We start from the raw sequence: 26158 nt of genomic DNA, 5'->3' as shown, positions 1-26158 counted from the left end.
GGTACTGTCACGGTTCATGAATGCACCGTCTCCAGCTGTATTCCAGCTCACCAAAGCAAACTTTCTGGGGGAGTTCGTTTGGCTCCTAAACCCCTTTGAGCTTCCATTGGTTTTAACTGAAAAAAAAAAACATAAATAACTTAAAAGATTTATCTGCAGCATTCCAGACGAACAAATGTTCATCAAATTTGAGGGCAGAGTCAAAATTAACACCCACATTTTTCACAGCGTGTTTTACATGGATGTTTTACATCAGAAGCACCTGGCACACCTGTGGGCCCAAACACAATAACCTCAGCATAAAAGTGAAATGACACCCCATGTTAAGAAAGAATAGTGCCCCAAGGAAGCATATACAATGAAAACAGAAACAGGGGCCAGAATGGTTCTATCAATCAGATAGGACTTAAACCAATTAAGTTTAAGTTTTGGTACTCAAAACTAAAAAAAATTGCTGGGGGAACATGGCTATCAACATCACAAAAAAATCACTGCTAACATTATTATTGAGTGCACCTCAAGAAAATAAAATTGAAGGTCAAAAGGGACCGCATAGCCAGTATTAACTAGGAGTTTATCCTCAGTAAACTACAACTCCTGTGACTGCTTATTGATAGTAAAGTAAGTAAGTTAGTTGTTGTAGTAGGTCATGCAGAAAGGCATTAACATGTACTTAATAAGTAATAATACATTTCCTATTTGCTAGTAATATGCATGCTAATATGCATGCATTCAGTAGGTTCAAAAGTGATGAAAAGGTTTTTAAAAATCCATAATCGCCTATGACATCACTGAGAATTTGAGTAAGTGTAACTGTTTAATTAAATGGAAGTTTGGTTTAGTAATGACATACTATACTGTGTGTCTGCAGTAAAGCAGCATGCTGTACATGTTTTAAAGTCATAAAGCTTTAGAGCAGGAGGAACTGTACGTCATATAATACAGCACGTACTTCAGAGAGCGCATGTGTGTAAGTATGATTAGCTGAATTTGAGTATGTGAACCTCTTTATTAGTGTGAGCGCAGTAAAAACATCAACTGCGGACCACATGAGCACTGCTTGTCCGCACATACATCATCGCTACACTCTTCACCCTTCGCAATTAATATTTCTGTGTGCACACTGGGACATGCAGAGGTTACAGCAGCGTTGGAGGACTAATGAAGGAGTTTTATTCTTAGTGGAAAGCCGAATGCCATCAGAGAGGCCCAATAGAATAAGCCAAGGCCCGGGGACGCCAACTCCATTCACTTGGATTCTGGATCTGCTTCTGCCACAGTCATTAAAACCATCTGGTGGGAATGAGACACATTTTCCAGATTAAAGACCCTCATATTTCTCCCCCCTCACTAAAGAGCGAGCCAATTATCTGCTCCAGAGGGCAACACACAATGTAAAAACTGCAGAGCAAAGACACTGCCGTGACTCTTAAATGGTTTACACAAGTTCAGCTTAGTCTATAGATTTACTTAAGGGAGTCCATCTGACATTTGTTTACCTGTACACAATCCAAAAGACAAAATAAAGTTACAGTACAAATATCAGGAATGTTATTTTCAGTTATGCTCATGATAGAGAAGAAGAAGATTATGCGGACAAATTGAAGTAATTCCTGAAAATGACTAAATATTTGGATAGGAAACTAAACAGCTGTCTCTTCAGTAACTTTAAGGAAACTTTTAGACTAGAGCTTTAGGTGTAGCCTGAGCCATTTAACATGGTTTGTTTGGTGATATTAAGTCACTTTATGTTTCCAGGTGCACATTAGCTCACTTTAGAACTACTTAAAAGTTCCTTATAATCCAAAATAATCTCTTTATAGCCACTTGAAAGTAACACTAGGAAAACATATGAGCATATTCACTATTAACTAAGTGTTTTGCTTCAGTAACATCCTAATTTGCTTCTTATTAAAGTAAGTTAGTTAAGTTTATGTATGGGGTAGGGTTAAGGGATCTAAAATATTTGCAAGTACTAATAAACAGCCAATATGTTAATCATATATGATTTTGCATATATGCATACTAATAAGCAACAAATTAATAGGGAGAATATGTCCTTAAAATAAAGTGTTCCCCATCATTTATTCACCGTCAGGACATTCCAAGCCTTTATGACTGTCTTATGCTGAACACAATATACAAGATATTTTGAACAATTTAGGGTAGCCAGACAAACTGACATATTTCTTAAAATATCTTTCTTTTATGTTCTATAGAAGAAAGCTAGTCATACAGATTGGAATGATATGAAGTAAGTTATGACATAATTTTATTTTCTGGGTGAACTATCCATTTTAAGCAGTAGTAGTAGTATGGGCCCTATTTTAACAATCTAAGTGCACAGTCTAAAGCGCACAGTGCAGGTGCACTCCGAGGGTGTGTCCGAATCCACTTTTGCTAGTTTAACGACGGGAAAACACCCAGGAGCATGATCTACACAGGTTGTCCCTATTCTCTAAATGAGTAATGGGTGTTTTTTGGGTGTAGCGTGCAATAAACCAATCACAGTCTCATCTCCCGTCCCCCTTAAAAGCCAATTGTGCTCACACCATGGTGAGTTTGCTATTTACATGGCGGAATGTAATTTTCAATATTTAGAAATGTTTGTGTGCTGCTGCACATCCCGGTGTGTAATAAGCAAAGTGTACTGTTGTGCACCTGCCTATAAGAGCAGTGTAACTGACAACAAAAAACATTTCCTGCCATTTCTCATAAACAGAACATTTTCAATTATTAGATATTTCTCGGAGACTGGTTCATATTTGGAAATATTGTCGACTTGATTGCACAGACACTTCTTGAAGAGAACTGAACTGAGCTGGATGATGACACTGAATCAACAATGAACTGAAAAACTTCCTGTTTACTATTGCCCTCTTTTCAGAGCTGCTTTACATCATAATTGAATTCTGTTTGTATTATTGACACACTGTTTTCCTGTTTAACACTGTAAAGCTGCTTAGACCAATCTCTATAGTGCTATATAAATAAAGGTGACTTGACCAGACTTGACTTGACTTGGTTTATGAGAACTCTGAAGCAGTTCAAAACTAGTTTTAAAGCAATCTTCTTAAATTGCAGAAGTCAATCGATATTTATGACACATAATTTTATCTTTGCATGCTCACGGTCACACAGCTAATTGTCTCATAAACAGGTAAACGCAAGTGCTGCTGTGCAAAGTGTTTTTGGTAAATCCAAAGGTACAAATGCTTCAATCAATAGTGAAACTGGTGTCATCCCCATCTTTATTGCCAAGTTACAGTGTCAAACAGTGTCATAGTAATTACAGCTTTACTCACACTGGTGGCATACACTTCTCCACAATTCGGACCCAAAAGTATAATGCAAAAAGAAACCTGTAGGGCAGAGTTGGGAGGAATCAATTTCAGGTTCAGACCACACAATCAATGCATTGGTGAAAACAGCCTAAAGGTACAGTCATCAAGTCTGGCAGTCGAAATCCAGTCATTTCATAGCATGCTGTTGAGGTTATGCATGATGGGATCTCTGGGGAAGAACTGTTGTGAACGTCCACCACTGACCACAGAAATCTGGGTGTGAATGTGGTCTGTGAAGCAAAGCTTGACACCACATGATGAACATAAACACCCCACAACTGTGGGCTCAGTGAGGTGATCATGACTGGATTATATCACAAGTCTTACAATAACATTGTCATAACATGCTCTGCTTACTACATACTAAGCCTTTACACACACTCATGTACTATACACAGTATGAAAGGTTGTTTTGAAACAATACCAGCAACTGCGACTACAAATATGTGACACAATCTCTGTGTTTCTAAACACTCACGTAATGAATGACACTTTAAACCTTAAAAGTCAGGAAAAGGAATCCTAGACAGTTGGTATGGAAAGATCCCTTTGTAGAGGAAACTGTTAAGAGCTCTGTTACAGAAGAACTACTTTTCCATTCACACCAAAGAAAGCTCTCCTTCTCTCCTGCATCAGTAAAGATAGCGCCTGATCCTGCTGGGACAGATATGTTCTCCATCACTTCAGGAAGGCTGACTGATGTTATGTCTGCAGTAAGGTATTTTGATGGAAGGATCTCACTTTTATGTGCCTATTACTGAAAGGAGCGTGATAAATATGGATAAACGTAGAAAAAGAAAACTCTATATAAGTGATTTAGTTGTACAAGTGCTACATATTTTTTTCAGTAGTGTTTATTTAATTGTCCCTGTCACCAGACCCATATTCAAAACCTAGTTTTTGTCTCCCGTTCTAAGGCTACACCTTTCTGTCTCCCGTTCTCTTTTCTTTCCAAAGTCTTTTGGTTCAGGTGTGTAGATAATTATCTTCACTTGCCAACTTACTTAAAGGGATAGTTCACCCAAAAATCTAAATTGTCATTAATAACTTACCCTCATGTCGTTCCAAACCCGTAAGACCTCATTTTATCTTCTGAGCACAGTTTAAGATATTATAGATTTAGTCGGAGAGCTCTCAGTCCCTCCATTGAAGCTGTGTGTATGGTATACTGTCCATGTCCAGAAAGGTAAGAAAAACACCATCAAAGTAGTCCATGTGACATCAGAGGGTCAGTTAGAATATTTTGAAGCATCGAAAATACATTTTGGTCCAAAAATAGCAAAAACTACGACTTTATTCAGCATTGTCTTCTCTTCCGTGTCTGTTGTGTGAGAGAGTTCAAAACAAAGCAGTTTGTGATATCCGGTTCACGAATGAATCATTTGATGTAACCGGATCTTTTGAGCCCGTTCACCAAATCTAACTGAATCGTTTTAAATGCTTGGCGTCTCCAATACGCATTAATCCACAAATGACTTAAGCTGTTAACTTTTATAATGTGGGTGAAAGTTCAGACAAACCAATATCCCGGAGTAATTCATTTACTCAAACAGTACACTGACTGAACTGCTGTGAAGAGAGAACTGAAGATGAACACCATAATAATAAATAAAAATAAATAAATAAAAAAAATCGAAGTCTTGAAACCTCTAACTTTTGAAAACAGATTTCAAAGTGCTAGTTTGTAAAAAAATAAAATTGTAATTGCCTATGTTTAAATTCAAAAAAGAAAAAAGAAAAAGAAAAAAGAAATTGGGGAAATTGTGTGTTTATTTATAAACGGACGTTGTCAATTTTCATTTATGATACAGCATATTTAGTCATTTCTGCGGATCCATGTTAAACTGAGATCATTTTGACATCATTGGTGTCTGTAAGCAAAACTTTTCAAAAACACATAGAAAAAATAATTAATTTCAATATATTATATATATTTATATTATTCATCACTAATGAATAATTATTTTCTTTGTCAAATAAAACTGAACAAAACAATTTTTTCAGTATGAGTACACTCACCAAACACACACCTCACCAGATGGTGGAAGGCTGTTTATTTTGCATGGATGGTTGTTTTAAACTGAAGGGCTTTCAGAGCCCCTCTAATCCATTTGATTAACACTGGAATCTTTGCAAAGCACAAAGAACTCTTTCAAAGTCCCTTTCAGAATTAAACACCATAGATCCCAGGATTTTTTGTTTGTTTGTTTTATTATTTGTACTTTATTACATTCAGTTTTTCTTGCCAAATATTAGCTATGTTACAGATTATTGAAACATTCCAGTTAAATCTAACTTACAGTTTTAAGCTTGTGTGAATTAATGTGTGATTATGAGGCATGTTATTCAAAGTAAATAATCAGAATCAGAAGGAGCTTTATTCGACAAGTGTGTGCAAACACACAAATATATATATATATTTTTTTTTTTTCTTTTTTTAGAAGCTCTTGGTACAAATATGCATACATTCACATATAACATTGAAAACAGAAAAAAAAAATACTAAGGAAAATAAATCATTATAATGTTTTATGCATCTTGAAAGGAAAATTTATGTACAGATTTGTATAGTATTTAAAGCTACATAAATAGCAAAATAGAGCTTTTAAGACAGAGAGGCAATAATTAAGTATTATGGAATAAATTACAGAAGACAGGTGGTAATTTCTGTGTTAGCTGGAGATGGCATTGGGGAAAAACAGTTTTTATGTCTGGATATTCTAGTGCACAGAGATCTGCATGAGGGAAGACGTGCAAACAGGTTGTGTCCAGGATGAGAGGGGTCTGTGATGATGTCAGTTTCCAGTTTCTTCACTCTGGAGTTGTACAAAATCAGCATGTGGATGTTGAGAATTTAACCATGAGACATTTAGACTCCATCAGTTGACTGCAAAATCAATCACTCCATTAATCTATTACATACAGGCAGAGACCATGGAGATAGTACAATAAAGTCACTGTTCACTGTGTAGCTGTCTGACCTAACAATTGTAAAATATGGTGTTCCACAAAGTTCAGTCTTAGGTCCTTCGATGTTATCCTTGTACATGCTGCCTTTAGATGATATTGTCAGGAAACATGCTATAAGCTTCGTATGTTTTTATACACAGATCAATATTTCTTGGAAACAACTTTATTTACCGTGTTTGTAAATTGCATTATGAACATTAAAAACAGAAGTACCCTCCTTCTGCTAAATGGTTAATACTAATAATTTGACAAAATACTGAAAACAAGTTTCTCTGTGATTAAAACTTGGTTTTCATGCAGTGCCTCACATAAGAATATGTAGTCTTGATGCCTTGAGTGTAAGAATAGGAATATCAGAATATAAGAATAGTGTATCAATAAAAGGAAATCCCAAAGAAGAACCTTAAGAATATCTGTATATATATCCTTGGGAATTGAACCACGACCTTTGCACTGCTAATGCAATGCTCTACCACTGAGCCACAGGAACACATTATAGGCTGATGTTGCTAGGTTTGGGAACAACATCAGGTCAGGTTATTTCAAACACCCACATGATCCGATCAAAAAGTTCAGCTACAGGATCAAACCAGGAGAACAACTTAAAACCATTAGCCCCACTGTAAACAGACGGTCCTCTCACCCTGATAAATTGCTCTTCTACATTAACTAAGAAACACTGTTTTTCTGTTCAATCTTTCAATCAATCAATCAATCAATTAACAAACAAACAAACAAACAAATACTGGACAACCTCTGAGTTCTTTCCTTTTGTCCATGTTCCACCAAAGCTGGGCTGTAGATCTTAAAAGAACCCCAAAGTGATCTTTTTTTTTTTTTTTCTAAACAAATATGTCAACCATTAGATGATAAATATTCTGCGGAAAAGATGTCTATGCAGTTTTAACAGAGCATGCGGCACAAGCAACAGCCTCTGTAAATTACAACTTCATCAATCTTAAACTCAAAGGATGAATTCCCCAAAACATATTTGTAGAAATGTGTGTGTGTGTAAGCTATAATTATTAGAAGTATAACTATAACTATAATATTATATTTATATTTAAAGGTCTCGTTCTTCGTGATCCCATGTTTTAAACTTCAGTTAGTGTGCAATGTTGTTGTTAGAGTATAAATAATATCTGTAAAATTCTAAAGCTCAAAGTTCAATGCCAAGCGAGATATTTTATTTAACAGAATTCGCCTACAAAAAATGACCCATTTTGACTACATCCCTCTAGTTCCTGCAGGAATGACGTCACTAAAACAGTTTTTTTGACTAACCTCCGCCCACATGAATACACCAAAAAGGGGAGCGTGTTTTGTTGCGTTCTGACGGAGAAGAGGAAGAGCTGCGTTTGTGTTCGACATGTCGTCAAAACACTGTTATTTTCATCTTGGAGTCCAATCATCTTTGTTTGGGCTTTGTTGGGGCGATTTTCATGCGCATCTCGTTACCAGGAGGTCAGCCTGCTCTAAGCTGCTGTCGAATCACAACACAGGAACCGCTGGCCCAATCAGAACTCGTTACGTATTTCTGAAGGAGGGACTTTATAGAACAAGGAGGTCATCAGCCCGTTTTTGTGACAGTGAAAACAGCAGCATACAGGTGAATTGTGTAAAAAATACTGTTTTTTACACGCGAAACATGAACACGTTATATTGCACACTGTAAACACAATCAAAGCTTCAAATAAAGCGCAACAAACGGGACCTTTAACATATTTTTATATAATATATAGTATTATATAGATATTTATATAGCTTTGCATCTTTGCCTCCACATCGTCCATTTAAAATCCTTTTAATGCATAGCAAACCAGTGATTATTCCTTACATAATTCCTAGTGAACGAAGTATATTAAACATTGTATTTTAACTTGCTGAAAGTAAAAGTCCCTATTCAATTACAAAATTGAGTAATGTGCAGTAGTTACATAATAAAATGATGTAATTTGAGAATTGGCTTTAATGAGATCCTCATTCTGTTTAGCAGCTTGTTTGTCTCAGTTTAATAAAGATAGTCAGGAATACTTTGGAAAGTAAGAAGCTGCTTGTGTCATTGAATCAGATGGAAAACTGAGGCAAGTCTCACTGAATGTATTCGCTCTTTAGAGATGTACAATAAATTCTCCATTGCTGCTTTGACTATGAGAATGTTCTGGTGAGTCTATCCATCACATTAGAAATGGAAAGTTAAAAGTCAAATATATATATATATATATATATATATATATATATATATATATATATATATATATAACACAACATCTGCTTCAGTCATGTGATGAAAACCAAACCATCATTTTCACAGTGCAACAGTGCAAAAAAATAACTTTCAATAAAACATCTAAGAAATTACATCATTAATAATTATAGGTTATAAAATGTTTTATTATAATTATTAATAATGTAATTTCTTAGCAAGTCCTGCATTTAGTGTTACACACTAGATAAAATCCAATAAAATTTAATTAGCATATTGTTACTGTAAATATAAATGTTTCAACAGTAGCCTGTTCATATTTCTCTTACATATTTACAGAAAAATGTCAGTTAAATCCAAAACTCATCCTGAAAGTCTACTTGAAGAGGTCTTTCTTGGGAAGACTGCTGTCTAAAAACATCATGCTAAACTACTGACCCTTGGGTGCTCAATGTCAGACCCACCCAAATCATCGGTGTGAACTCAGTTCTCTTGTACAGCTGTGGCTCCACAGCTCTGTGAGCCAGCACATCTGGGAAGCTTCTGAGTCCATGCGATCTAGCATCTGGAACGCATAAAATACTGCACATCAGCCAAGCTGGATCAAGTCAGCATGCCAGACATTATTAGACAGACCTTTGAGCATCCTGGTGTTGCTGAGTAGCTTTAGAAGGGGTATAAAGGCAAAGCAAAGCATTCCAGTGGCATCAGAACATGAGGAGAGCTATGAGTGATTATGCCAGCATTGGCTGGGTAGCACATGAATGTTTTCCAAGAGGATGTGTTATCTACACACAAGTCTTAAATTGTGCCTTCTTCGTGGCCATGTGGCGATTTGGAGTCTGGTTTGGACAGCAGGTCAATAAGCCTGACTGCACTGTATGCTCTGGCATCATTAGTCCTCTTTGCACAGAAACATGCTGTTTCAAAATAGTGTTAAACTAGAAAGTCGTTAATGGAAACAATAATCGAAGGTTTTACACAACTGATTAAAAAACAGCATTCAATCAAATGCAGGACTGGTTTCTTTAATATATCAACATTAAAACACATCACTCATATAACATTTTACGCATGCACACTTTACCACTTCAGAACTGGGGAACTTGGCTATCCAATACACAGCATCCACAAGTGTCACCACAGTGCCAAATCACCAGAATACCAGCACACCTGCACAGCATCTCTCCAACCAATAGACAAAATGCACAAAATAAAAAATAAATAAATTATAAAGAAACCAATCCAAAATACGCCAACAGCATTCACACACAAAGAAACACAACCAAATAATACTGACAAACACATAGCTATTCACCTCCGGTGCTCCTCTTCAAATCCCACAGTCACTGGATACCTGAAACCATAAGCTTTGAATGAGTCACTTCAGGCCACAATGCACAGCCATTCCAATCGCCTGAACAAACCCTTCTTGCTGAAATAAAATAGACCCAAAAGCATCCACGACACATGCATAGTTCTAATTACAGGCAGAAAGTTGGTCAAAGAGAACATCTCACAGAAAGAAGGAATCCAATCCGTGCAGACGTTTCTAAACAGCCGGTGAATAACCTGTCTTGGTAGTTGTAGCTTATACAGACCAAATCTAGCAGCACCACACAAAAAGCCTGCTGCAACATCTTCCAGCCCCCGTATCACCCCACACTGTATCTATCACCAGCGGTTCCTTCCTCCAGAATGTGCATCCCGCACACCAACATTGACGTCACTTCCAGGACACGCTTAGTTAGGCGTCAGTCTGATCTCCTTATCCATGAAGCGTACCATAATATCAGCACCACTAAAAGAAAAAAAAGTAGATCATAACACCACATAGTGTAGACAAACTAAATGTGCATATTGACATTAAGTTTCTCATTTACATTACATAACTTTTTCGGTCTGTTTATCAACATGCAGCTATTAGCTGTAGACGACTCTGAATACTGCACAAAGGTTCCATCACTGTATAATTTAATTATATTGAAAAAGAGCAATATTTCAAATGAACATTTCTTCAAATCATATCCAGTGGATATCACAATAGTTGTTCTGAATAATCTCCTTATTATTAGATCAATTATACTGGGGAAAATCTTTTGAATCAGCGTGAAAGTGACGTGACATTCAGCCAAGTATGGTGACACATACTCAGAATTCGTGCTCTGCATTTAACCCATCCAAAGTGCACACACACACAGCAGTAAACACACACACCGTGAACGAATGTTGTACTGTTGTGTTATTCATAGTGAGCCAAGTGTTTCTCACTCTATATAAGAATAAGTATAATAAAAAAATACAATGGTGCATCGTCATACTCTTCGGTTATTATTGTGATTTAAAATTTCAGAATTATATTTCAAAATTATAATTAGTTAAAGCAAAACTGGAGACTATTGTCACTCTGACTGTAAAAGAAATGGAAAGAATTTGTTGACTGCACTGGTATATAAAACTATTAAAAAATAATAATAATAAAAAAAAAAAACTTGCTTGGATGATAAAATGAGCTGTAATGAATGAAGGCTGTTTGATGAATCCAGAACTCCAGTATTTCCTAAATATATTTTTCTTTATTTTATTTTTTTTATTTTATTTTTTTGTCAAGCCATTTTCCCATAATTGTGCAGTGTCTCACTTCAAGCCCATGATACTGAAATCACCAAGAAACCTCTTCCACAGGAACAGCGACAATACAGCTTTGTGTTTATTGCTGGAAATGCTCAATGTCTTCTGTCCATTGGGAACATAAATGTTGTTTTAGCCATGCTTGTGATGTTATTCAGACACTATCTACCTGTGAGAAATCTTGGGAGGTGAAAGGTCTGGATGAGCTCTTCAATAGCAGGTATGTCTGAGACAAACAAATGATAGCACCTTGGGATTTTGTGCTGTTTACAATTTTACACAATGTATTCAGCAATGCCTCATTTTGAATAATGCCTCAAGGCTGAACTGCATGTACCTCTCATTAACAAGACAATCCCAGAATGCAACACATTTTTTAAATCACACATAAAGGCTGAAGAGATATTTCATATGAATATATTTTACAATCCTATAAATGTTCTCAACGTTTTTGCATAAAGCACACACTAAAAAGATGAAGATACAGTGATACAGTACAAAGGTCTGTAATAATGACAGGAATACAGAATAACACTAGGTTAAGTGTAGACAAGTTTGGAGCAAGGCTCGATCGCTCCCACTGGTGCAGGCTCGAACGTCGTGGCTCACTGCTTGTCTGAGGCTCTCTCACTGCCTCGCTCAACACAATCCTCTGGTGGTGCTTGGCTGGGTGCTGGATCTGGAGTGAGGCTGGTGTCATCATCTGTGATGTAAACTGTGAGTGTTGATTCATAGGACACCAGCACCCACTCTACATATTTGGCAAAGCTCCCTCGAGGCCCTTTCCTAGACAGCTGCACCGCCCATCCCGGCCCCCGTCCCCAGATACTCAGTAATAGCTCAGTCTCTAAGTGTGGAGCATTATGTGTGTTTGAGTTTCATTACTATGACAGTAGCGCATGCATGCTGGAATAGATTATTTCCTGTCTTAAACCTCCCAATGCATCCGTTCAAAAGTTTAAGATGATCTTTACTGCCTCAGCAGTTCCAACAGCAGTGGGTTATTTGCTGGCTAAGTTGACGGAAAAGGTATGCTGTATTATTTGCATAAATACATTTGTAATATTTATCTGAATTTGTTAAATTTCACGGAATTCTTCATGGAAGCAAAAGTACAGTTATCAAAGCAAGTTAGCAACAACAAGGTTATTGTCTCCTTAATAACAAGGATATGTAGCCAAACGAAAAGCACATAGGACTGCATTGTTCTGACACAAAACAGTCCAAAAAAAGGGGGTGGGGGTAATAAAGTATAATAGCATCTTCAGAGAATAGTCTTACAACACTTGCATGGTTAACATTAAGTAGAAAGAGGATTTTATTGGGGTATTATTGCTCACACAGAGATTCAGGGATTTGAATAAACTCCTGAACCTAAATATTATATTTTTTATATTTTTGAGAGAAACGGGTTTAAATTGAGACATGTTTCACTTTCACTTCTATTAATGATCGCTGTCTGTCAGGAGCTCTAAACTGCATCATGACACAAACAGACTAACGTTAGCCTGAAGAGTACAGTTTTCTGTTGTTTATCATGATGGGCATAGTCTCTGAACTTTTGATCCCCCTTTGTATGTTTGGATAGCATGAATTGTGTAATGTACCTTAGAAAAGTGAGTGCAGCACACCTGTGCAAATAACAGACTGTCGTCAGACTCCTCCTCTTTAATAACATCATCTTCCAGTTCTTCATCTCTGGATGTGAAATAGTCCATTATAACATCTTTTAGGGCAGTGACATCAAATAGGACTGGTGGGAAATGTGCATTGATTTACCACTATTATATATGTCACATGATTTATTTTGATAGGTTAACTGTTTTTGTTCCTATCATGAGAGAAAGACAAAGCCTTTTCTGCTTGCTGCAATAAATTGTTTTGTTTTTTTTTCCTGCACTAAACAAGTTAATTTTGTCAAGATATTTTCAGAGATGATATACAAAATGTTATAGAATAATAATTTAATAAAACTATAATTTTTACAGTTTTTTTTTTTTTTACATACAACATTTTTTTTTGAGAATTTCCTGAAAAACGTCCCAGCGCGACATCTGACATTTTTTCTCAGATCACATCACATATTATTCACTCTATGCATTTGTATTACAGTCAGCTCAGGTTGTTGGCATACCGAGGTGTGCTTGAATGGATGTTGGAAATTTTAACTTTTACTTAACAGAATCACCACATGCAAAACAGACATGAGCAAACAATCCTGCATGTGTTGAACAACAGACATACAAAATAGAACAATGATGTCTGTCATGCTGGTGATATACAACATTTCCTCCTCCCTCAATAAAAGAAGTGCATAAAATGTTGCACTAATTTCCTGTGAAATCTTTGTGAACTCAGTGTGAACTCCATCAACGTACAATTCAATTGATTGCACAGATACTATTTAAACTGAACTGAGCTGGATGATGCCATAAATTAATTCAATGATGAACTGCCCTTTTGCCTTATTGACACACTATTTTCCTATTTAATTCTGTTCAGTTGCTTTATCACAATCTATATTGTTAAAAGTGTTATATAAATAAAGATTACTTGACTTGACTTGAACCATCCCTGGCCACCACATTTAACTCAAGTGCTTACATCTTCACCATTCCTAAATGTCCCTCATTTAGGACCTTATCTAGGACACTAGATCTTAGTCTGGGGTATATGATGGTTCACAGCCCCCACATCACACACCCAGCATTTAGAGAGAGGTCAATGATGACCACCCAAAAACAATGCCCAGCGTTGCCTACGAGCAGCTGCTGTGGCAAGGATTCCTTTCTGTTGACTGAAGATAGAAGTAAGTGGTGATGATCTGTAACCAGGGTAAATTCCCTGCCGAATTGATAGTGGTTGAATCTTTTGACACCCCACACTAAACTCAATGTCTGTCTGTCAATTTTGGCCTAATTCTTCTCAGCTGCAGACAAGGACAGTGAAGCAAAAGCATTGGGCCTCTCGCTACCATCTTCCATTAGATGTGACATCACTGCCCCAATTGCATGACGAGGGGCATCACCTTCTCCAATGGGAGGGATGGATTGTAATGTGTCAGGACCATGTCAGATTTTACCAGCCTCTTTGCTTACATTCACGTTCCTCATTCCATTTCCACTGCCTGCCTGACTGAAGTAATGCATTGGGGGATGAAGGACAGTTGCTAGTTTGGGTAAAAACCTCTTTTAATAGTTCACAAACCCTAAGAAGGATTTGAGCTGGGAGACACCTTGTGGCTTTGGAGCATTGAGCACTGCCTGCATGTACCCACAATATGTGATACTGGGCTTAACATTTTTTTGAGTCCATATTTCTCTAATCGTTTGAGGGCAGCTTTCAGGTTTTCTAGGTGCTCGTAATCTGTTGCACCTGTGACATTATGTAATCTAGATAGCTGTGTTCCAGGCACCCCTTGCAGAACTTGATTCATTGCATGTTGTCAAAGGGCTGGGGCTGAAGCTATTCCAAACACCAGCCTGTTGTAACAATAAAGACCCTTAATCATGTGTATGGTCAGGTAGGATTTTGAATCATCTTCCATTTCCATCTTGAGGTAGGCATCCACTAAATCCATTTTTGAAAAACACTATCCACCTGCCAAACTGGCAAAAATGTCCTCAATTCTAAGTAAAGGGTACTGTTCTGCTTGTAGTACAGGATTAAAAGAGAACTTAAAGTACCCACATAATTTTACTGTGCCATTTTTTTTTTTTTTACTAGTGATGACAGGTGTTGCCCATGGGCTCCAGTCTACCTTGGACGGCAGCCCGTTTTCCTCTAGCCAATCTAGTTCACTTGCGACCACTGGTCAGATGGCGTATGGAACTTGACTTGCTTTGTGAAACTGTGTTGTGACATCTATAAGCACAACTTTTCCTTTTATGGATTTAAGGGTGCCAATTCTGCTCTGAAATACTCTACTAATCTTTCAAGATTAGTTCCAGTTTTTCTTTATTAGTTTGTGCAACAACAGGCAGTGACTTGAGGTTTTTGATCTCGTTCCAGCACATCTGAAACATTCTTAACCACTCCGACCCCACAACAGTGCTGAAAATTGAATTCTGACCATTATATTCTACTGTAACAGGCAGCACACCCCATGGTCTCACTTTTTGACCAGTATATGTTTTGAGAACGATGGAAGATGGGTTGAGCTTCTCTTTTTTGAAAAGGACATTATACTAATTTTCAGACATAACTGAAACAGCTGAACCTGTGTCCAACTCTATTTTTACCACATGATCATTTAGATTTAGCATGAGCCAGATGACCTGTTTGTCTTTTTCTCCCAGACTGAATTGTTCCAAACTGGCCAATGCATCTTCACGGTCATTGTCCGATTTCTCTTCAATTTTATGCATTCTTCTTTTGTCATTGCAATATAATTTGTCCTTCTCAGCCCCTTTTGCTTGTGAACTGCAACAAACTCTTTGAATATGCCCCATTTTGTGAACGAGTAACAAAGTAATGGATTACAGTAACTATATAACTTTTTTGGGTAACGAAGTAAAGTAACGCATTACACTAATAATATTGGTAACTACACTACTTTACTAGACTATAGGAATGCGCTTTCCTGCGTTACACATGCCGTGTTTGCCTGTGTGTAAAGTTCTGGGCCAGGCTTCCCGATAACGATTGATCTTAGCGTTTAAGAGTTTCTACGAGTAATTTTACGATCGTTCATTATTGTTTGACGTGCGTTTCCCAACATTGCACGTAAAGCAATCGCGCAGCTGACTCCTTGTCTACCAAGGAGTCGCTCTCCGTTTGTCAGGTGCTGAAATGTCATCTAATAGACGGTTTCATGGGCGCACGCGACTGGCCCTAAGTTAACTTACAGTCTGTTTTGTGTATATCGGTCTGGCAATGGTGCCTTGTACAAACGCAGTTAAAGTTAAGGTGTTGAGTAGACTGAAGTTGGGCTCAGGTGGTTGTGATGTGGGATGTGTTTCCCATAAACATGAGCACGTACTGCATGTTCAATAATAATAGTAATTCCTTACATTTATATGTTTAAATATCAAACGAGGCACAGGTGTTTTTATATCACTGTATTTCTGTCATGCTGTCAGTGTCTGTTTTCCTGGGTGTTCCCTAGTGAGCTCACTTCTCCTTATGCAGTTCACCATAGGCACTTTTATTCCTCTAGTCTGGTCCTGTCTTCACAGTAATTGCACTCCAATTAAATCGCACAGGTGCTGAAATCCTTTGTCATTAGTCTCCCTATGTATTGCTGTCCTTCTCTGTTGTCTGTATGGAGTACTTACCCTATGTGTATCAATGTTTCTCGTCTCCTGAGACTTCCCCTTACCTTCTCGTTTTTCCGAGTTCCCGTTTCATCCGGTTCCCTGTTTTGTTTTGTTGGTCTCCCAAGACTGTTTATTTTGTATTTCCCTTTTTGTACAATAAACCATACTTGCAATTGGATCCACCCTCTCCTTGTGTTTTTCCCAACACACGATCGTCACAGAAGGACTCCATCAACAAAGATCCAGCAGTATGTCTACTACCATTTCCTCCACAGCCAGCAAGCAGGAGAGAAATGGTTTTGGGGGCTCTCGCCTAGTGGTGTTCCGGGGGGACCAGCGGAGGTCGCTCCGGAGCAAGTGGTCGAGAGGAGGTCCGGCAGCGATCTCCACTATGGGCTCCCGTCGACCCGGGATTCGGTTGGGGGCCGCCATTTCCCCAGTATGTCCCGAGAGGAGAAGGGAGACACAGATCGGCCGAGCCAGTGGCGTGGTACCACATGGCCGCCAGTCTTGTGCTGCTGCACAAAATGGCCGCCAACCCAGCACCACAGCACAAGATGGCCGCCAGCCCAGCGCCACAGCACAAGATGGCCGCCAGCCCAGCGCCACAGCACAAGATGGCCACCAGCCAAGCGCCACAGCACAAGATGGCCGACTAAACGCCAGTCAAGGTGCCACTGACTCGCCATCATAGAGGGCGGAGAACGAGGAGACAGGCATCTACCGTTCCTCAAAGCCTGGAGAACGTTCCCGAGCAGGCCGCTGCCATCCAGGGGGACGTTCCCGAGCGGGCCGCTGCCGTCCAGGAGGATTTTCCCGAGCGGGCCGCTGCCATCCAGGAGGACGTTCCTGAGCGTGCCGCTGCCGTCCAGGAGGACGTTCCCGAGCGGGCCGCTGACGTCCAGGAGGACGTACCTGAGCGGGCCGCTGCCGTCCCTGAGGCGGTGCCTGATGCTGTTCCGGAGGCCGAGGCGGTGCCCGAGGCCGTTCCCGATGCGGTGCCCGAGGCCGTTCCAGAGGCAGTGCCCGAAGCAGAGGCGTCTCACGTCTCCACAGGCAGTCCAAAGCCAAGTCAGGTGCCCATTGACTGTCCAGAGTTGAGTCAGTTCCCGGTTGACCCTCTAGAGTCGAGTCAGGTGTTCATGGACCCTCCAGAGTCAGGGTTAGTCACCGTCGACCTTCCAGAGTCAGGGTTAGTTACCGTTGACCCTCCAGAGTCAGGGCTAGTTCCTGCTGACCATCCAGAGTCGAGTCATGTTTCAGTTGTTCCTCTTGAATCAAGTCAGATTCCTATTGACCATCCCGAGTCGAGTCAGGTGCCCGTTGACTTTCCTGAGTTGAGTCAGTTTCCGGTTGACCCTTCGGAGTCGAGTCAGGTGTTCATGGACCCTCCAGAGTTAGGGTTAGTCACCGTTGACCTTCCAGAGTCAGGGTTAAAGTGCCTACACCTCTCCTGCCTCTGCCTTTCCATTCCATCTGGTTGTTCCGTCTCTGTTTTTTCCATTTTACCTGGTTGTCCTGTCTTTGTCTCTCCATTCCACCTGGTTGTTTGTCTCTGTCTGTCCATTCTATCTGGTTCTCCTGTCTCTGTTTTCTGACCCTCCATCCCTCCCCCAGTCCCCCGCCGCTCCACCTCCCTCCTACCTCCTTTTCCGTTGGGTTTTCCTGGGTTTCAGGTGGAGCATCTAGCAGCTGCTCCGTAGGGGAGGGGGTAATGTCATGCTGTCAGTCTCTGTTTTCCTGGGTGTTCCCTAATGAGCTCACTTCTCCTTAGGCATTTCACCATAGGCACTTTAATTCCTCTAGTCTGGTCCTGTCTTCACAGTAATTGCACTCCAATTAAATCGCACAGGTGCTGACAATCCTTTGTCATTAGTCTCCCTATATATTGCTGTCCTTCTCTGTTGTCTGTATGGAGTCCTTACCCTATGTGTATCGATGTTTCTCGTCTCCCGAGACTTCCCCTTACCTTCTCGTTTTTCCGAGTTCCCGTTTCATCTGGTTCCCTGTTTTGTTTTGTTGGTCTCCCAAGACTGTTTATTTTGTATTTCCCTTTTTGTACAATAAACCATACTTGCAATTGGATCCAACCTCTCCTTGTGTTTTTCCCAACACACGATCGTCACAATGTCTGAAGGAAGACTTGCATGTTATGTGTCTGGTAGTGCAGCATTTGTGAGCTCAGCGCTGCTCTGTTTACAGCTGTTATTGGGGAAACCTCTATTTCTCGTGCTAAAGTAAATCTAATAAATCCCCTTTGTTTACCAAAAATAAAGTTTGCTTAATTTTCAATATTTAAAAGAAAATCTAAATGAATGTTTTATGCCTTCATTTAATAACCAGAAAAATTTAAATACACAACAGAATTTCTGAGGGGGAAAAAAACGTTTCATAAGGCTATTTTAATAAAAATTGAATAAATTAAGTTTGTAACGATCAGCCTTATGTTGACAGATTAAGAGAGATCATGAGAATTGACAGTGATGCATGATCTGTATTCATGGACTATGAAACAAACAGTAAGTGTATAATTTGTAAAAACATATTAAATGTTAAATGCTTGTTCTGTGTTGTTTAGTAGAAATGGAGTTTACACTGTCATTCATACACATGCTAACATTCTTTCACACACACATGCGTCTGTTAAATGTTATAATACCAGTGTTAATGTTGTGGTTTATTTGTGTACTGTCATGCCAGAATAGTTGGTAAAGAACCTAACTAATTTTGTACATTTATTGTATAATAGTGTTTTCATATATTTTAGACAAAATATAACATTTAACAAAAAAGTCAAATTTGATCTTAAAAGTTATATTCAACACATTTTCAATGCTTTATTTATAAACTCTGTAGCGGTTAAAACCACACTCTTCTGCATTTCTTCTTGCATGTTTGACTGTTTTCTCTTGTTTTAAATAAACATTTACCTTTTGACAGTTTTTATTTGTGTGCAAAAGTGATTTTAAAATGAACAAGATTTGTAGGTTTAATGTCTAGCTAAATTTGGGTTCATTTTAGCCCAGCAAAATTAAACATAATAACCCAACTGGTTAGGTTAAAATAACCAAGCATTGGGTTTGTCCCTTTTTGACCCAGCACTGGGTTGCCAAAATAACCCAAATTGGGTTGTTTTCAACCCAGCAGTTTTTAAAGTGTCAAGCACCCCTGGTCATGGACACTCATTATGTTCAACTGTTCACTCATTAATCTTCCCATTATCACATGTATATATGTCCAGTTCTGTTTAGTCCTTGTGAATTATTCTATAAATGTAATACATATTGGAGTAACACTTTAGAACAGGGAATACTTATTTACTATTAACTATGACTTTTCCCTCAATAAATTCCTAATTTGGTGTTTATTAATAGTTAGTAAGGTAGTTGTTAGGTTTAGGTATTGGGTAGGATTAGGGATGTAGAATAAGGTCATGTAGAATAAGGCTTTACATTGTGCTTAATTACTAATAAATGGCTACTATTCTAGTAATATTCATGCTAATAAGCAACTAGTTAAGATACCCTAAAATAAAGTGTTACCAATACTACTTATTTATCCTCTTCTTTGTGTGCATGTGTAAAACCGCCCCCATGACTGTATGTCTGAAAACTGTTGATCATAGGGAAAAATAAATATGTTGATTATTAATTACTCATATGTATATGAACAAACTATTTTATAGAAAAAGTTGTGATCAAATGGAAATAGTGACAGATGTTTTATTTTGCAGAGCAGAGACTTGGTTCGATGTATCAGTTGTTGATTGAATGTTGAGACGACTATGACGACATTACATTAGACTATTCAGGGATAATTTGGTATAACTTGTATGATTGTATACAAGTTATGAACTACTTTTATTGCCCTATATGGAGTTGTAAGTGCTGCCTAGAAAAAAAAAAAAGAAATAAAAAAAAACACTTGCTAACACTTTATAATAAGTTTAATTGACTTGGAAACAGCCACATCTGGCTGTAGTTGTTCTGCATGATATGCTAAGGATTTGTGGTTGTTGTATCTGCTATTTTAGTTGTCTTATGTTATTGTGTATTCTGTGTTGTATGTATGGTTGTACTGCTGCCTATCTTGGCCAGGACACTCTTGAAAAAGAGATTTTTAATCTCAACGAGTACTTTCCTGGTTAAAAAAATAATAATAATAATTAAAGGGGTCATATGACATTGCTAAAAATAACATTATTTTGTGTATTTGGTGTAATGAAATGAGTTTATGCTGTTTACAAAAACACATTTTCCACATACTGTACATTGTTGTTTCTCCTCTAGGCCCTGCCTTTCTGAAACACGTTGAATTTTGCAAAGGCAAGGTGTGCTCTGATTGGCTAGCTATCCAGTGCGCTGTGATTGGCCGAATGCGTCAAGCATGTGACGGAAATGTTATAGCCCTTACTATACTTTGATGCCGTGTGCCCCAGAGTGCCAAGACAAAAACATTAAAACCTATTATAAACAAGGCATTTGTTACATCGAGTGGGGGCAAAATTATGGATTATAATGACAATACCAGCAGTTCTCAATTACATAAATTTTGCTTGTCTCTCTTTGTTAACACATCTGATTCAGATAATCAGCTCGTTAGAATTGAGCTTAATGCATGAACTGTGTTCCCATTGACTTGGTCCCTACACAGTGTTCATTGCTCCCTACTCCCTGAGCAGGGAAAATATGTAAGAAAAATAAGTTTACCTCACTTCAGAACATTCATTCATGGATTTGCTTGTGACATCATATACCTCTGCAAATAATTACAATTTAAAATCACATCTTGCACACTTAAATGCACTTTGAATAGAACATATATGTTCGCTTTGAACATGGTATTATGAAAGAATATCCTGTGATGTCCACTTTGCAGGGCACTTACCTTTTGAATAGAACAAATGTCTGAAGAGATAAGAGAAACAATGTGCAGAGCAGGGGGACGCGAGGACTGGTATTGACTGGTGGCTGACTTATAATGTATTTTTACACATTACATTGTAAAAATAAACATAAAACCATGTCTGCATTTGAGATCAGAGAAACAACAAACAACAACACTGCACTGCTCAAAATTAGCATTTGAATCCTCAGTGGCAAATCCTTTACATATGTAATCGTACTTATAGCCTGTGATTCAGAACAGCTGGCATTGTAGTCTACTCTCCAAGGATCAGGAAACAGTTCTCCATAAAATGCACTGCACACATCTGAATATTTCAGTTGAACTGCTCTGGAAACAGTGTTGTAAATACAAGTTAAACGCTGATTTCTAGTTGTGCCCTCTTTTGGAAGAACAACAAAGTAGTTGTAGAGCCTGTAACACTCCAAAGAGAAAGGAAGAATTGAAATCGCATCATATGACCCCTTTAATGAATCATTAACGAACATTATACATTGCTTAATGGACAATTAATTCATATATATTCAAAGAGTTAGAAACGTGAGATAATGTGCTTGTTAATGTTTGCTAATAAACATTAAATATTAGATGGCGTACAAACAAATAATTATTTAGTTTAAGTTAAAATGCTTATAAATGTCATTATGGGTAGTTTTAAGGGTTGGTTAAAGGGTCAAGAGTATACAGGGCTCAGTTTGATTACTATAAGGGAACACGGTTCAATCTGTTGATAATAAATTGTTTTGATAAAGGAACAGGTATTTTCATGTTCTATTTTCAGATTGACTGGAAAGGCACATACCTAGGATACGCATTTTGTCTGGTCTCAGTTGAGAAAGGATTCCTGTTCTCTCACGACTCCGACATCTTACTACTTTCTTTTCAGGACTTTATTATTTAAAATTAAAAAGTTAATTTAAAAGGTTTGTTTTACATAAAAGAGAAATGAAAAAAAGAAATGTAAGATGTAAGAAATATGAAATGTCCCCTTATTAAAAAAAGAAGAAAAAAATAGGCATAGGTAGCTATTATTACAAAAACGTATGCAAGATAAATTTCTCCTAAAGGTAAGACTGTTGCCTAGCATAGTAGATCATACAGACCATACATACTATGATATTACAATAGGTACCCCTTAGTCATAAAATACTTACAGTATAAATCATTAAATATTTTCCAGGTTGTTACTCCTTCTCCAAAATTTGTGTATTTCTCCCTTATAATATAAGGTAGAGCTGTAATCAGGCCTAACTTTTCAGGACCCAAACCCAACAGATTTTGGCTTAAGTCCGACAAGTACATTTTGATTGACAGCTTTTTAAAAGCCCAAACCCGTTTACAGTCCAACATTATTCAAATGTGTGCAAGCACACAGCTCTATTGCCTTTTGTCAAGAATGAGTCATTTATACATGTTTTAACAATTTATGCACCAACTTCTTTCTTATCAAATTAAATTAAGATCAATTCTAAATTAAGATGGGAATTTGGCAATAACGAAGTTAAGATAAAGGCTCCGCCGGATTTGCTTCGCCAATAGCAGCTGAAATTTAATAAAAGAATAATGCCAAGATTAGCCTATATACTCGGTCTACTTTTTGCATTTAAGACTCAATTAATATTGAGGTATAATTTTAAAAACCTTTACTCACCAAGATTAGGCTAGGCCTACATGTTTTTGTGGAGGAAAATGATTGAATCCACTGTAGATGGCTTCAGTGAGTTCCTGCACTCACTGATTGTGTGTCCAGCAATATAACCCACTGGCTCATTATTCTCATTATGAACATGGTCAAAACTTTTCCACACTTCAGACTTTGCTTAATCACCAGAGGCAAGCCTCCATTTCTCCTACTCAGCACCCTTTCGCATCTTTCTTGCGCTAATCGAAACACATCACATGACAGCTAATTTACTCCCAAACCTGGGCGCAAGCCTGAGCCCAGCCCAAGGCCATTAAAAATGACATAAATTAAGCCCTAACCAGACCGAACCTGTCGGGTCCCATCAGGTCCCGTCGGGTTCGGGCAAAGATCTTCAGCTCTAATGTAAGGCCAAGCCAGCAGAGGAAGTCCTCACCCAAATACTGACTGTGTTCCACTCCCTCTGCTTCCTCTACACTCATTTCCTGTTTTGTTGCTTTATAGCCAGCAAAATATTGCCAGTTAACCTGCCTTACCAATCGATTCTCACTGATATTCTGACTGCATGTTCTGTGTATGATTCTGCCTGTTTACCTGTTTAACCTCTACCTGGATTCTTTCCCTTGTTTAGTTTGCCTGATCGGACTGATGCATGTGTTTGGACCTTTTGCCTGCCTGCTCACCTTAGCCTTTTGGATTGCCCCTGTAAGTATTGACATATTGAACTGTTATTCTGGTTTCAACCTTCTGCTTTCACGTTACAGTTTACTGAAGCTGCCCTTAATAAACTCCTGCACAAGATTCAGATTCGGCCTCAGCGTCCTAATTACAGAATACTTTGCCTCCAATTAATGCAAATGGCCTTTGCCTACCAAAGTGAGATATTAAAGGGCTACCAGGAACAACTCTTAAACCTTCAAGCAGTCAGTGAACACCTGACTAGTTACATCAGAACAAAAACACAGATAATAAAAGAATTAAAATAATAATAATATAATATAATATAATATAATATAATATAATATAATATAATATAATATAATATAATATAATATAATATAATATAATATAATATATCCAAAAGAGGAAAACCAAGGTCTAGCTCGGACCAAGGAAACGTCGACGCTCATGCGTCTTCTTCAGAGTCAAACCATGAAAGGCAACATACAGATTTTATTGCATTGAAGTGCAAATCATTGGCCACAAGCCTAGATGGGTGTGGTACATCAATTAATTAATCATAATTAGGCACTCAGGTGTACACCAGTGTGAATTACAAAAAACATGAGAGACCCAGTTCCTCATTCAGACCATTAGGTTCCACTGGGTTAAGAGTGAAAATCCAGAACGCCTCTCTTTGTAGTAGGTACTTGACCATATCGCCGCCTCGTTGGGAGGGTAGAATTCTTTCAATCCCCCAAAATTTTAAGGATGCATTAGAGCCGTGATTAGCTTGTACATAATGTCTCGCAATTGCATAGTCCATATTACGGATTCGAATTGCTGCTTTATGTTCTGCAATGCGTAATTTAAGGGGGCGTTTCTTCTGAACTACATACACTAAACCACATGGGCATTTCAACATGTAAATCACATGGGTGGTATTACAATTGATAAAAGAGTTATTAAAGAGTTATTAGTTATTAAAAGAGAATATTGGGTCCTGTTCCGTGAGCACCAACCAGGCTGAAGCGCAAGTGACTCCCTTCTATATATATATATCTTATATAGAACAAGTAAGGAATAACAATATACAAATTGACAATTGTATGTGCAGGTATATTACAATAGACATTTTTTTATATACAGGTATATTTTGTACATATTGAAATGTAGACTAAGTATGTATGTGTGTGTCAAACCCCTGGACTTATTATGTGTGTCGTTTGGCAACCCTTCTGCTCGCCCTCAAAAAACCATCATTGCGATGTGAGTTCCGCGGGACTGCCATCCTCCAGTGTTGCCTGGACTCCGCCTCGGCCCGTTGGCTCCACCATGGCTCCTAGCTCCCTCCTCTCCTTCGTGGCCGGGTAGTCCACAAGCTCCACCTGGCTCCCTCGTCCCTCTGGCCCTGCCTTGGTCTGGTGTTGACCATCCTGTGCCTCAGGACTCCACTCCTCTGGCTTCACCTTGTCCCTTCATCCCTCTTGCTCCATCAGGCTCCTTCATCCCCTCGGCTCCACCTCAGTCCCCTTCGCTCATCCTCTATCCACATCTCTGCGTCGGTCGCCGGCGCCATCAGTTCCGCCTGGGTCCTCTGGATTCTCCCCATCACCCTGGCTCTTCAGCTCTCCATCTCCTCCTCTGGCTCCTCTTCCACCTGCTCTGCCACTGTTGGTAGGCCCCCTGGAGTCGGCAGCCATTCCTCTTCCATGGCTTCTCCCACCGTCTGCTTCACCTTGGGCCGTTATGGCTGTGGCCTGGGTCCTGCAGGGCTACTCCTCCTCCAGATCCCTCCTGGCTCCTCCCTCCGTGGTCTCTGTCTGTTTGCCCCCTCCGGGGAGTCCCACTGGAACCTCCTACCAAGTTCCCACCCACGCCTCCCTCTGTTGTTTCTGTGGAGCGAGGTTGCATCTTCCGGGAGGGGGGGAGTAATGTCACAACCTGGACTTATGTGTGGTTTTTGCCTCTGTGAGCCAGTTTCTGTCTCCCGTGGTTTGTTAATTTAATTCCAGGTGTGTTTAGTTTCTTTCCCGTGTTCCATTTCTCCATTAATTTAGTGATTGCATGCACCTGTCTGCTTCTCGTTATCCTGTCTTTAAAACCCATGTCCCTTCAGTATGTTTGTGTCGGGTCTACAAGTCAGTACATGTGTCTTCCTCCTGTGTTCCGTGTTGGATTTACCCCTGTGTTGGATTAATAAAGACTCTCTCGATTATACTCGATTCCGTGTTCCTTCCGGCACAGAAGCGTGACAGTGTGTTAGATAAGTAAGTGTATGATTTATAAATAGTGTTGTGTGTTCCACAGTTATTGTTAAGTGTTCATGAGATGGATTGCCTGAGGGAAGAAACTCTTCCTGTGTCTGGCCACTCTGTCGGCTAGATTGCAACAGTTGAAAGAGGAAGTGTGTGCTGGATGTGAGGGGCCCAGAGTGATTTTCCCAGCCCTTTTTCCAAGTTGAGGGACTAAACCAGGATATCGGCCAATACCTATGGACCTACTGAAGTCGAGAGCAATATCGGTTGTCTGAGTTCTTACT

The sequence above is a fragment of the Carassius gibelio genome, chromosome A23 (assembly GCF_023724105.1).
Source record: "Carassius gibelio isolate Cgi1373 ecotype wild population from Czech Republic chromosome A23, carGib1.2-hapl.c, whole genome shotgun sequence".
NCBI lineage: Eukaryota > Metazoa > Chordata > Actinopteri > Cypriniformes > Cyprinidae > Carassius > Carassius gibelio.
The sequence above is the reverse complement of the archived record's forward strand: the minus strand, read 5'-3'. Positions refer to the sequence as shown.